Here is a 14,380-nt window from a genome sequence, read left to right on the forward strand (position 1 = left end):
ACTCTCTTTCAGCGTGCGTCACTGCCGAGCCCCCTTTGGTGCCCGGCAATGACGATTTGCAATGCCTGGAGATGGCATAGGAAAGGAGCGGTGTACAACAAACAAGAAACCAGAGTGAAAACTGAGTACTCTCTTTCAGCGTGCGTCACTGCCGAGCCCCCTTTGGTGCCCGGCAATGACGATTTGCAATGCCTGGAGATGGCATAGGAAAGGAGCGGTGTACAACAAACAAACAAGAAAGAAACCAGAGTGAAAACTGAGTACTCTCTTTCAGCGTGCGTCACTGCCGAGCCCCCTTTGGTGCCCGGCAATGACGATTTGCAATGCCTGGAGATGGCATAGGAAAGGAGCGGTGTACAACAAACAAGAAAGAAACCAGAGTGAAAACTGAGTACTCTCTTTCAGCGTGCGTCACTGCCGAGCCCCCTTTGGTGCCCGGCAATGACGATTTGCAATGCCTGGAGATGGCATAGGAAAGGAGCGGTGTACAACAAACAAGAAACCAGAGTGAAAACTGAGTACTCTCTTTCAGCGTGCGTCACTGCCGAGCCCCCTTTGGTGCCCGGCAATGACGATTTGCAATGCCTGGAGATGGCATAGGAAAGGAGCGGTGTACAACAAACAAACAAGAAAGAAAGAAAGCAAGAAAACAAACAACCAGAGTGAAAACTGAGTACTCTCTTTCAGCGTGCGTCACTGCCGAGCCCCCTTCGGTGCCCAGCAATGACGATTTGCAATGCCTGGAGATGGCATAGGAAAGGAGCGGTGTACAATATCCTTGATAGCCACATCACTTGGTCACTCATGTCCACATATTAGCTTCCGAGCTCAAAAGGTGCCTGAGATATTGGCCAAATGAGAAAGTAAATAAATAAATGATTAATAATGAAAATAAATAAATAATAATCAGAAAAAATTAAATTATTAATCAATTCGGTCAGAGAACACATAAACCACCACCATTTCATCAGAATATGTAACTTAAAAACATTTTTTTAGTCATTAATCGAATAATTAAATAATTAATCGATTACTTGATTAATTGATTAATTAATAAATCAAAAATAGCCTTTGCAGCCAAATCACCTGGTCATTGGCATGTTCAAATATCAGCTTCCTAACTCAAAAGGTGCCTGAGTTAATGGTCAGAAGAGAAAGGAAATTTGATTAATTAAATAAGTACTTAATTAATCGCTAATAATTAAATAACTCCTCAATTAATTGATTAATCAAAAAACAAAAAATACCGTTTTTGACAAAGGACTTGCTCACTTTTGTGCCGAAATTTCAGTTTCCTAGCTCAAAGGATGGCTGAGATATCGCCCGGACAAACAAACAAACAAACAAACAAACAAACAAACAAACAAGTACACATACATTCAAAGTACACCGCCCCATGCCAAATAATTAAATATGCTGCAGCGCGGCATTGCCGGGGCGCCTTAGGCGCCCGGCAATACCGCAGTGCAGCTCATTAAGGCTGCATTGGGAGGGAGAGGTGTACACTAATTGATTGATTAATTGTATAATTAAAATCAATAAAAGATTATCACAAAATATTTTCATAATCAATTGGCTAATCGCATAACTAAACCACTAGTGCTTCATCCGAAGATGTATCTTTTAGAAATTTAATTAAATAAGTCATTTATAAAAAATTAAATAATTAATTGATTACTCAATAAATAATTAATCGATTAATCAATAAATAATTAATAGATGAAATGATTAATCAATAAATCAAAAATATCCTTGATAGCCACATCACTTGGTCACTTATGTCCAAATATTAGCTTCCCAGCTCAAAAGGTGCCTGAGATATTGGCCAAATGAGAAAGAAAATAAATAAATGATTAATAATGAAAATAAATAAATAATAATCATAAAAAAATTAAATTGGTAATCAATTTGGTCAGAGAACACATAAACTACCACTATTTCATCAGAATCTGTAACTTAAAAAAAAAATTTTTTGGGTCATTAATCGAATAATTAAATAATTAATCGATTAATTGATTAATTAATAAATCAAAAATATCCTTTGCAGCCAAATCACCTGGTCATTGGCATGTCCAAATATCAGCTTCCTAACTCAAAAGGTGCCTGAGTTAATAATGGTCAGAAGAGAAATGAAATTTAATTAATTAAATAAGTACTTAATTAAACGCTAATAATTAAATAACTCCTCAATTAATTGATTATTCAAAAAACAAAAAATACCGTATTTGACAAAGGACTTGCTCACGACTGTGCCGAAATTTCAGCTTCCTAGCTCAAAGGATGGCTGAGATATCGTCCGGACAACCAAGAAAGAAAACAAACAAACAAGAAACCAGAGTGAAAACTGAGTACTCTCTTTCAGCGTGCGTCACTGCCGAGCCCCCTTTGGTGCCCGGCAATGACGATTTGCAATGCCTGGAGATGGCATAGGAAAGGAGCGGTGTACAACAACCAAGAAAACAAACAAACAAGTACAGATACATTCAAAGTACACCGCCCCCATGCCAAATAATTAAATATCCTACAGCGCGGCATTGCCGGGGCGCCTCAGGCGCCCGGCAATACCACAATGCAGCTCATTGAGGCTGCATTGAGAGGGAGACGTGTACACTAATTGATTGATTAATTGTATAATTAAAATCAATAAAAGATTATCACAAAATATTTTCTTAATCAAATGGCTAACAGCATAACTAAACAACTAGTGCTTCATCCGAAAATGTATCTTTTAGAAATTTAATTAAATAACTCATTAATAAAAAATTAAATAAATAATTGATTCATCAATAAATAATTAATCGATTATTCAATAAATAATTAATCGATTAAATGATTAATCAATAAATCAAAAATATCCTTGATAGCCACATCACTTGGTCACTCATGTCCAAATATTAGCTTCCGAGCTCAAAAGGTGCCTGAGATATTGGCCAAATGAGAAAGAAAATAAATAAATGATTAATAATGAAAATAAATAAATAATAATCATAAAAAAATTAAATTATTATTCAATTCGGTCAGAGAACACATAAACCACCACCATTTCATCAGAATCTGTAACTTTAAAAAATAATTTTTTTTAGTCATTGCTCGAATAATTAAATAATTATTCGATTAATTGATTAATTAATAAATCAAAAATAGCCTGTGCAGCCAAATCACCTGGTCATTGGCATGTCCAAATATCAGCTTCCGAACTCAAAAGGTGCCTGAGTTAATGGTCAGAAGAGAAAGGAAATTTGATTAATTAAATAAGTACTTAATTAATCGCTAATAATTAAATAACTCCTCAATTTATTGATTAATTCAAAAAAAAAAAAAAAAGGTTTTTGACAAAGGACTTGCTCACTACTGTGCCGAAATTTCAGCTTCCTAGCTCAAAGGATGGCTGAGATATCGTCCGGACAAACAAACAAACAAGAAAACAAGAAAGCAAGAAAACAAGAAAGAAAGAAAACAAACAAACAACCAGAGTGAAAACTGAGTACTCCCTTTCAGCATGCGTCACTGCCGAGCCCCCTTCGGTGCCCAGCAATGACGATTTGCAATGCCTGGAGATGGCATAGGAAAGGTGCGGTGTACAACAACCAGAGGTGAAAACTGAGTACTCCCTTTCAGCATGCATCACTGCTGAGCCCCCTTCGGTGCCCAGCAATGACGATTTGCAATGCCTGGAGATGGCATAGGAAAGGAGCGGTGTACAATTCAGTATGGAAGCTAAAGGTCGCATCAGCATGTACCTGACAATGCATTGGCTTGCAGGCCAAACTTGTCGATTCCGAGCCCAATATGCTTACTGGTGAAGAGAATTGGTGAAACCTCAACTTCTCCTGCATTAATCAAAACAGCAACAAGTACACATACATTCAAAGTACACCACCCCCATGCCAAATAATTATCCTAGAGCGCGGCATTGCCGGGGCGCCTCCAGGCAATACCGCAGTGCAGCTCATAGAGGCTGCATTGGGGGGGAGAGGTGTTTACAAATTGATTGATTAATTGTATAATTAAAATCAATAAAAGATTATCACGAAATATTTTCTTAATCAATTGGCTAATACCATAACTAAACCACTAGTGTTTCATCCGAAGATGTATCTTATAGAAATTTAATTAAATAAGGCATTAATAAATGTTTTTAATTAATTATTAATTAATTAATTTTAATTACTTTTAATTAATTAATTAATTAATTAATTAATAAAGGCATTAATTAATAAATAATTAATAAATAAGGTATTAAATAATTAATAAATTAAAAATTTGATTAATCGATAAATAATTAATCGATTAATCAATGAATAATTAATCAATTAAATGATTAATCAATAAATCAAAAATATCCTCGATAGCCACATCACTTGGTCACTGTCATGTCCAAATATTAGCTTCCCAGCTCAAAAGGTGCCTGAGATATTGGCCAAATGAGAAAGAAAATGATTAATAATGAAAATAAATAAATAATAATCATTAAAAAATTAAATTATTAATCAATTCGGTCACAGAACACATAAACCACCACCATTTCATCAGAATCTGTAACTGATTTTTTTTTTTAAAGTTATTAATCGAATAATTAAATAATTAATCGATTAATTGATTAATTGTTTAATCAATAAATCAAAAATATACTTGATAGCCACATCACTTGGTCACTCATGTCCAAATATTAGCTTCCCAGCTCAAAAGGTGCCTGAGATATTGGCCAAATGAGAAAGAAAATAAATAAATGATTAATAATGAAAATAAATAAATAATAATCATAAAAAAATTAAATTATTAATCAATTCGGTCAGAGAACACATAAACCACCACCATTTCATCAGAATCTATAACTTAAAAAAAAAAGTCATTAATCAAATAATTAAATAATTAATCGAATAATTGATTAATTAATAAATCAAAAATAGCCTTTGCAGCCAAATCACCTGGTCATTGGCATGTCCAAATATCAGCTTCCTAACTCAAAAGGTGCCTGAGTTAATGGTCAGAAGAGAAAGGAAATTTGATTAATTAAATAAGGACATAATTAATCGCTAATAATTAAATAACTCCCCAATAATTGATTAATTAAAAAATAAAAAACAACATTTTTGAAAAAGGTCTTGCTCACTATTGTGCCGAAATTTCAGCGTCCTAGCTCAAAGGATGGCTGAGATATCGCCCGGACAAACAAACAAACAAACAAGAAAGAAAGAAAGAAAAAGAAAAACAAACAAACAACCAGAATGAAAACTGAGTACTCCCTTTCAGCGTGCGTCACTGCCGAGCCCCCTTCGGTGCCCGGCAGTGACGATTTGCAATGCCTGGAGATTGCAGAGGAAAGGAGCGGTGTACAATATCCTACAAACATGCTGCTGCATGTACGACTACTGGAAATAATATCTTTTCTTTGGTGCTGAAAATAAAATGAAATGCTTTTTATTCTTGTTCATTGATGCTCCAACCACATACCCTGGCCCCTCATTTGGTGCGAATGCTTGATCTTTTGAAGCTACGAGTTATTCAATATGGTGTTTTTCATCATTGAAAAGTATGGTAAATTCAAGATGTATAAAATAACCCAAATCCATTTTTACAAATTTGCAATTACAATCCAATCTCATTTAATCTATGCAATAGTGACCGGACGTAGTGCTCAGATATACAGACTTGGCATTTAATATGGAATATTTTTTTTTTCTTGACTTGGGTTTACTTTCTTTCCTCAGTATATCAATCTGGTGAGTTTCTTTTACACTTTGGTGATTTATTTGTTAAAAGAACCATGTCAGTGATTGTCTGTCGCAGCAGGATTATATCACAGGTGGCATGGCAAAATGTACGGACAGGTACATTTGACGATTGACTTCACAATTGGGTATATAAGGGTTGTTGCGTTCTGTATTAGTGGAAAACAACTGCTGCACGTCTCCAAAAGTTATTGCCGCTTCCTCTGGAGATGGTCCGTCGACAATGCTGTTTGTCATGGAGTGGTGGCTTTACGAAATTACGGCATGAAACAGCGTGCTATTGCTCGGCAGTATGGCATCACTCAAGGTCAGGTGTAAAACATCCTGAAACGAAATGCTCAGAGGGGTGTCCCTACTCCAATACCGAGGCCAGGACGTCCCCGCAGAACCACAAGAAGGGATGATCGCAAGCTGCACCGGTTAGTCCGCAATGGCCATACCAAGACAGCTAATCGGCTTAGGGCTGAGTGGCAGCAACTGACAAATGTGTCTGTATCCAGAAGGCTAGTCAACCAACGACTGGTTCAAGCAGGCTATCGTGACAGGCGTCCCCTGAGAAAGCTACGCCTGACCAGACAACACCGCCAGCGCCGATTGCAGTGGCCCAGAGAGCACCGTCAATGGCAGCCAGGACACTGGAATCACGTGATCTTCAGTGACGAGTCTAGATTTCTGGTCTATCGTCAAGATGGCCGCGTCCGAGTGCGCAGACAAGTGCATGAAGCCTACAACAAAGATTGTATCGTGCCAAGAGTCCAAGCTGGAGGTGGTGGGGTGACCGTTTGGGCTGCTTTTCATGCAGGGGGAAAAACTGACCTGGTTGTTCTGAATGGAAACCTGAACAAGTTCAAGTACAGGGCCATTCTGGAAGAAATCGCACATGACAAAGCCGAATGCCTCAACTCTGTGTTTGCCTCAAAATCTTTAGTCCCAAACCCATCTCTCTCTGTTCCCACCTTTCCAAGTCGAACCCAACTGCTCCTGGACTCTGTGTCCTTCTCTCCTGACAAGGTGGAGGAGTTTTTGTCTAACCTCGACTCTGATTCTGCAACTGGACCAGACGGCATCAGGCCACGGGTCCTAAAATCCTGCTCTGCTGCTCTATCTCACCCTCTCTCTGTTCTTTTCAACCTCTCTTTTTCTCAAGGTCATCTGCCAGCATCCTGGAAATCAGCAAACATTACCGCTTTACACAAAAAGGTGCAAAAACAGATCCTTGCAACTACAGACCAATCAGCCTGCTCCCAATTATCAGCAAAGTCATGGAATCCATCATTGCCTTGGATATGAAATCTTTCCTCTTCTCCAATGGCTTGATCTCTGATCATCAATTTGGTTTCAGACCAGGTCACTCCACTCTGGACATGCTGCTTCTGCTGTCTCAACAATGGATGGAGGTCCTCAATGCCAAACAGGAAATCAGAGCTGTCTCCCTTGATATATCACGTGCCTTCGATACGGTCTGGCACCCAGCTCTGCTCACCAAACTCTCCTCCTATGGTATCCATGGAAATCTCCATGCATGGCTTGCGGACTTCCTCTCTGGTCGTAGTCAACGTGTGGCCCTGAATGGATTTCTCTCATCTCCCCTTCCTGTTCAGGCTGGAGTTCCCCAAGGCAGTGTTCTGGGCCCTGTGCTTTTTCTGGTCTTTATCAATGATCTCTCCGACTCTCTGGAAAATCCTCTCTATCTCTTTGCTGATGACTCCACTCTCTGCCGCTCCATTCCTCTTCCCTCAGATCGGCAGTCTGCAGCCTCCTCACTCTCTGAAGACTTGGACAAAATCACAGACTGGTCAAACAAGTGGAACATGTCTTTCAATCCTGACAAATCTCACACTCTTACTATGTCTCTTCGAAAAGATCAACTGGACAACCCTCCCATCTACTTTCTCAACAATCCTCTCCAAGAAGTTCTGTCGCTCAAGCTTTTGGGTTTCACTATCTGCCATGATCTTTCTTGGGAAAACCACATTTCCAAGCTGGCCTCCAAAGCCAGTCGCCGACTGGGCATCCTCTGTCGTGCAAAGTCCTTCCTCGGCAAACCTGAGCTCCTCACCACATACAAGGCTTTCATCCGCAGCTCAATGGAATACTGTTCTCCCCTATGGGCCGGTGCTCCTGCCTCACACCTAGCTCGGCTTCACGCTGTTGAAACCAAAGCGTTCAGAATTATTGGAATCTACCGCGATGAAGCTATCTCTGAGGGCCTTTCACTCTCTCACCGCAGGCAGGTAGGTGGTCTTTCCGTCTTCTTCCGACTCCTCTCCGGCCTTGCACGCCCAGCTCTCTCTGTGCTCTGTCCCCCAAATATTCCTACAGGTCACACAAGATCTGCCAGCAACCCTGTGATGGTTAAACTGCCGAAATCTCGGCTCTCTGCTCACCTTCACTCTTTCATTCCTCTTTTCTCCCGCCTCTGGAACAAACTCCCTCACTCCCTTCAATCCCACTCCTCCCTCCAGGTCTTTAAAACAGCTGTTCACCACCATCTCTTATCTTTCCCCATCCAAAACCTTGATCTTTTCAACCCCTGCTAATTCACCCCAGATCCACCTCGTTTGAAATTCCAACTGCTTTCCTGGAAGTCCTGGCAGTCTCCATATGTTTTATACCTCTCCCACCCCCCCCCCCAAAGCCCTCTCCCTCTCACAGATCTCTCGATGTCTCCCGGTCCCTGCTCTCAAATGTTGTGTTTTTGTCCTTCCCCCTCTCTCCCCATCTTGTCTACCGCTCCCGATGTTATATGTTTTATGTGTCGGGTTGTCTTTCTGTGTGATTAATGTTCGCTCTTTCACGAGCCTCGATCTTGTATCCCCCCCCCCCCAAAAAAAAAAAATCATTGCTTCCATTTGTTCGTGCAGCCTTTCGAGGAAACTTTGTCTTCCAAAATGACAATGCACGGCCTCATCGTGCTCCCATGATCCAACACTTTCTTGCTGACCGTGGTGTAGAGCATATGGAGTGGCCTGCCATGTCCCCGGATATGAATCCGATAGAGAACTTGTGGGAAGAATTAACGCGTCAAATCGACAACTTGGACCAGCAGCCGCCCTCTGTGCATGAATTGCAGCAGGCTATTGTCACTGCATGGGAAACGATTCCTGTCCAAACCTTGGAAAATCTCTAGAACAGCATGCGTCAACGTGTACGTGCTCTCCTGAATGCTGGTGGGGATTACACGAAGTACTGAACTGTAATTTTACTGTCCATAATCCCAGTCGTAATTTAACTTTTGGTTTTGTTAAAAAATGTTTTGGCTAATGTGCAAAATAAAGAGATACTTCTGGAAAACATACAGAAGTTTAACACAGTACTGTCCGCGAATTGAGTTCGATATCAGTTTACATCACTTTCAAGGATCAATTTATTTCTTTTGAAATGTCAAATGTGGTTTTTGTTTCTTTTAAAGGTCACATTAACAAAATCTAGAATAATTTCAACATAATTGCAATGAACTTTTGGTTCTAAGACATCTTGAAAAGTAAGTTCACCCCCACAAAAAAAATATTCCATATTAAATGCCAAGTCTGTATAAATAGGACAGAATTGCTAGCTGAGGTGTCAGTACCGCTTGATTTGTAAAGACACATGAAAGCCGGCTTGGAGTTTGCAAAAAGCACCTGAAGGACTCTCAGACTGTGGGAAACAAGATTCTGTGGGCTTTTATGTTTCTTTCACCGAGAGGCTTCCGTCTGGCCACTCTGCCATAAAGCCCAGATCGGTGGAGTGTTGCAGTGATGGTTGTCCTTCTGGATCTCCACACAGGATCTCTGGAGCTCAGCCAGAGTGACCATCGGGTTCTTGGTCACCTCTCTTACCAAGGCCCTTCTCCCCCGATTGCTCAGTTTGGCTGGGCGGCCAGCTTTAGGAAGAGTCCTGGTTGTTCCAAACTTCTTCCATTTAAGAATTATGGAGGCCACTGTGCTCTTGGGAACCTTCAATGCAGCAGAATTTTTTTTGTAGGCTTCCCCAAATCTGTGCCTCGACACAATCCTGTCTCTTTGCTCTGCAGGCAGTTCCTTCGACCTCATGGCTTGGTTTTTGCCTTGACACGCATTGTCAACTGTGAGACCTTATACAGACAGGTGTGTGCCTTTCCAAATCATGTCCAATCAATTGGATTTACCACAGGTGGACTCCAATCAAGGTGTGGAAACATCTCAAAGATGTTCACGAGAAATGGGAGGCACCTGAGGTAAATTTCAAGTGTCATAGCAAAGGGTCTGAATACTTATGTAAATGTGATATTTCAGTTTTTTCTTTGTAATAAATTTGCAAAACTTTCTCCAATCCTGTTTTCTCTTTGTCATTCTGGGGTATTGAGTGTAGATTGATGAGGGAAAAAATAAATTTAAACGATTTCAGCATAAGGCTGCAACATAACAAAATGTGAAAAAAGTGAAGGGGTTTGAATACTTTCTGAATGCACTGTATAAATATAGTTTTTTGGTTCCGGGACGACAGAAGAAATTATACTAGATGTTGAAGGAGCTGCGCTCCAGCGCGAGTCAAGTCGAAAGAATTGACGCGACCAAGACGGAATTCGTCCGAGTTGCTTTATTGAAACAAAACAGCTCAGGTATTCTCTAAAAAGCCCGTTTTCCGGGCAGCAATATATATACACATTTATGCCCGGGAAAACCGAGACCGGGCATGCCCGGGTGTCAAGGGCGAGTCCTGGAAAGGCGAGTCTGGACATGCCCGGGCGTCCTGGACGCGGCCTTGCAAGTCGAGGCTGGGCGAGTCCTGGAAAGGCGAGAGCGGGCATGCCCGGGAAAGACGAGACCGGGCGTGCCCGGGAGGTTCGGGCGTGCCCGGGAACAGCGAGTCCGGGCATGCCCAGGAGAGGCGTGTCTGGGCCCGTCCGGACGAGCCCGGCATGGCGATCGCGCCCTGGCCGCGTCCTGGCAGGTGCAAGGCGATTGTGTACATTCAGCGGGAACCGCTACAATGTTTACATTTATTGCTAAAATGAGAAGCGCGTGTGTGTGTGTGTGTTATGCTACTTTGAGCTGAAGGTCACATATCCAGTGTGGCCGCTAACTTGTATATACAGAAAATGATAAGAACTCAATACCATTCATTCATGGATATGTCTCGTATTTCCTATATTTTCGTGAGTCCGATTTGCATTCAGGACCAGGACAATTGTGGTTAACCATTATGTGGATTGAGTTTAAATAAAGGAACATACAGCAACTTAAACTTATTTATTCCAACAAATTACACATCAAGTACAGTTTTACATTAAATTATTCACGTGTGCAATACCTAGAATGAATTGGGTCAGTGTAATTGCAAAACAGACATGGCATTCCTCAAAATTTATGAATGCCCGTTTTAAGGCCATTTTCCCCGCTAGAATGCGTTCTCATGGTTCCTAATGGTTCCCTTTTATGAGGCATTGTTTTTATGGCCGGATGAAGTTAAATGCCAAGATGAAGTTCAGATGAAGCCAACCCTGAGTCACCTCCTATGATGCACAGGTTGCATGGTGTACCTATTCTAAATCGGGGTACACACCGGGATCAATCATCCCAGCAAGCTGGTACTCAATTTGCCGACCTCGGAAGGATGACAGGCTGGGTCAACCCCCCTGGCGTTAATTCAGCGATCGATCGGGATTCAAACTCAGGATCCTCGGATCCCAAGCCGGCACCCTAACTGCTAAGCCAACGCCAGGCTTTATTTCTTAAAAATATATATAAAAAACATGTATTCAATTAAATGACAAAATGGGCTCAAATATGCATATTCAGTGGTATATTTCAAAGTCAATTTTAGATAGGAAGGCTAAGAGTGAGGACTTGGTTCTGACCCTTTTTGAAATCTACGTGCTTTAAATGATATGTATGCAAATTTTCATGCTTTTTACAAGAAACGAGCATCTCATTCAATTTTTGTCGCATATCCACCCCACTATTATATTTATTACACCTCCACAATGAGAATATTAGGACAGACAAATGAGCAAAGCCCTTCAGATATAAACTTGGGAAATATACTCGTACGCATCAGATGTGTGCAAACCATAACGACAAATGTTTATCCACATTCTTTTTTGTTCAGCCACCAAAATTCCTCTCTATAACATCATCTTTCCCACGTAACACCAATAGGCAGTACAGTATTATGGACAGTGTGCCATCTTGAACAAATGCATAAGCCGTGGTCCAAATGATGATAACAAGACATAGGTTGATAAATGAGGATATTCATGTTCTTCCTGAAATATGCAAAAGAGTTAACTATACATTTTAAAGGTGTATACATATATACAAACTGTCAAACATCTCAGGACAAAAACACGAGCACAAACAGCATCTCTTCAGTGCGTGGAATTAACTTCAACAGTGGAAGCAACAGGTTAAACTAACTGATGCTATTGTGGAGGAGCAGTTTCATCAGGTTGTTCGGCGTGGACCACTGCAGCTTGCTGAGCTCGTACAGCCTCCTGTACCTGACGCTGCATCCTCTCCAACTTCTCCAGCGTCACCGACTTCAGCGGAAGCACCTTCGGCTTGCACAGGACAAGTGATGGCTTGATCTCGGTGTACAGTTCACCTGTCCGCAAATTCACCATCGACATCACACGGCTCAGGTTCATTTTATCCAGGTGTACACATGCTGAAAGCTTGAGAGATTAGTCCAAAACACTCGTCAAACCATTTCCGGCAGAGAAAGACCACGACTGAGGTGCTGTCTGTTTATTACGTACCCAAACACCACGGCATTTTAACCCTCCTGCTCACCACTTGTACTTATATACTCCACCACTATGAGTGAATTACAAATCAAAGATAATATGTCGTTCTGCATTTTAATGTTATTCATATAGGCCTAAGCAATTATATTATGGGAATCAATCTCTACATTCCATGTCAATGTAATAATCCCAAAAACGTAGCAACGTACCTTCCTTAGGTACTATTTCCTGCAACATATTGTCCGAAATTCAACCCGAACACAACTAGAACAAACTTCCTGCTTCATATCATCCTATGTTCTTATCGAACAAAATGTCCATTCCTAAAAAAAAATATATTAGCACCATGTACATTTATCACGACGGGTTTACATCATTTTTACACATTTTGTTACAGATTTATTAGTACAAATCAAAACAACAACGGGACTTGTAAAAGCGAAAAGGCGAAAGTATAGCCAAGCTCGTTTATACACCACAAATAATTATCAAGTTTTATATCAACGCAGATGGCTAATTTGTGCACGAAAAAAGTGATAAAGCTTTAGAAGAGCGAAACGACAGAGGACATTGACTTGTGATGAAAAGAATTGTTCATTTATTCGTGCCGGCATGAAGCGCTGCATTAATGATATTATGTGAAGACGTTTGTCACGTCTGCACTCTGTGGAAGAAACAAAAATAATTCACTGTATGGGGAGCGGGGAAAACCTGAGGAAAAGATCGCGAAGGGAAGACGATGGAGAGCTGGAAAAGGCGGCACCTAAAGTCTGTTTGTGGAGGGAAATGTGTTTGACGAGACAATCCTGTGTGGAGACCTTCGGATGAAACATTCTCCCGCTCTTATGGTGGAGGCGTCAATACGAAGGTAAATTGGCACGTGTCTGAGATTTTTACGTCATGTCTGTGGCAAACGTCGTTTACCTTGTGGGATATTTTATAATACTTAGTCCTGCATTTATATTCATTGCCAAAATACATTTGATTTGAATTGCTTTAAAAAAATTCTTTTTGTAACTGATATAATGACGTCGTCCCTGGGATATTACAATTTCATGTGGTTATTAATTAGAAAACCCGTATAAGGGTCTTTTATCTCTGGTATTTTTGTCATAATATCTTGCAATGTAATGCCTCACTTTTCCATTCATCTTCCACGAAACTTCAATGCTCCCGTATTGTAAATATAATAATATATAATTCGTGATACGGTACAATATACCAATCCTGCAGCATTTTGGGTTTTTCACAGGAATTTGACACGTGTCGATTTCACATTTCGCCCGTTCGTGTTTTGAATGGAAACGCTTTGGAATCCTGAGGTAAATAGGTCTCAATTTCCTTTCACCAGTGGCTCGTACCCTTCTTTGGACAAACAGCCCGCCCCTTTTTCACTAACCACGCCCCCAACACGCCCTGGCGTTCGTTATGTGCGACTTGCGAGTGCCCCATTGCGGTTATTACACCGTAGTGCAGGTCATTGATATTTGGGTAAAGGTGTCATTGCAGGACGTTTCATCACACCTATAATACTGAACACCAAATTATAACATTCTTGGGAAAAAATCCAGGAGCATAGAAAAGGCTTCTTTATATGGTTTGTCATTGTGCCATGTGGCAAACTATAGAAAATAATCGCTTGTGGAAAGGTCATGCCGTATCCAAGCCTCACAACAAGCTTTGACCCCGATTATTTTGCCATGAAAGCACACAATGCACAATAAATTAGATGGTATTCATAGAATACTTACCCTGCGCAGTCAACTTGTTGTGAGCCAACTCCTCTGTTTTTGAACATTTTTTTTTTTCTTTGATCCAATATGGCTACCAGACCACGTGAGCGATGACATCATGAATTTATATTCTCTAATATAATTGATGCATAGATCATGCTCAATACATTTCAAACTGATCATACTAAGCGTTATCCCTGTCGAAT

This window comes from Myxine glutinosa, chromosome 3 (genome assembly GCF_964187855.1).
Source record: "Myxine glutinosa chromosome 3, kmMyxGlut1.1, whole genome shotgun sequence".
NCBI classification, from domain to species: domain Eukaryota; kingdom Metazoa; phylum Chordata; class Myxini; order Myxiniformes; family Myxinidae; genus Myxine; species Myxine glutinosa.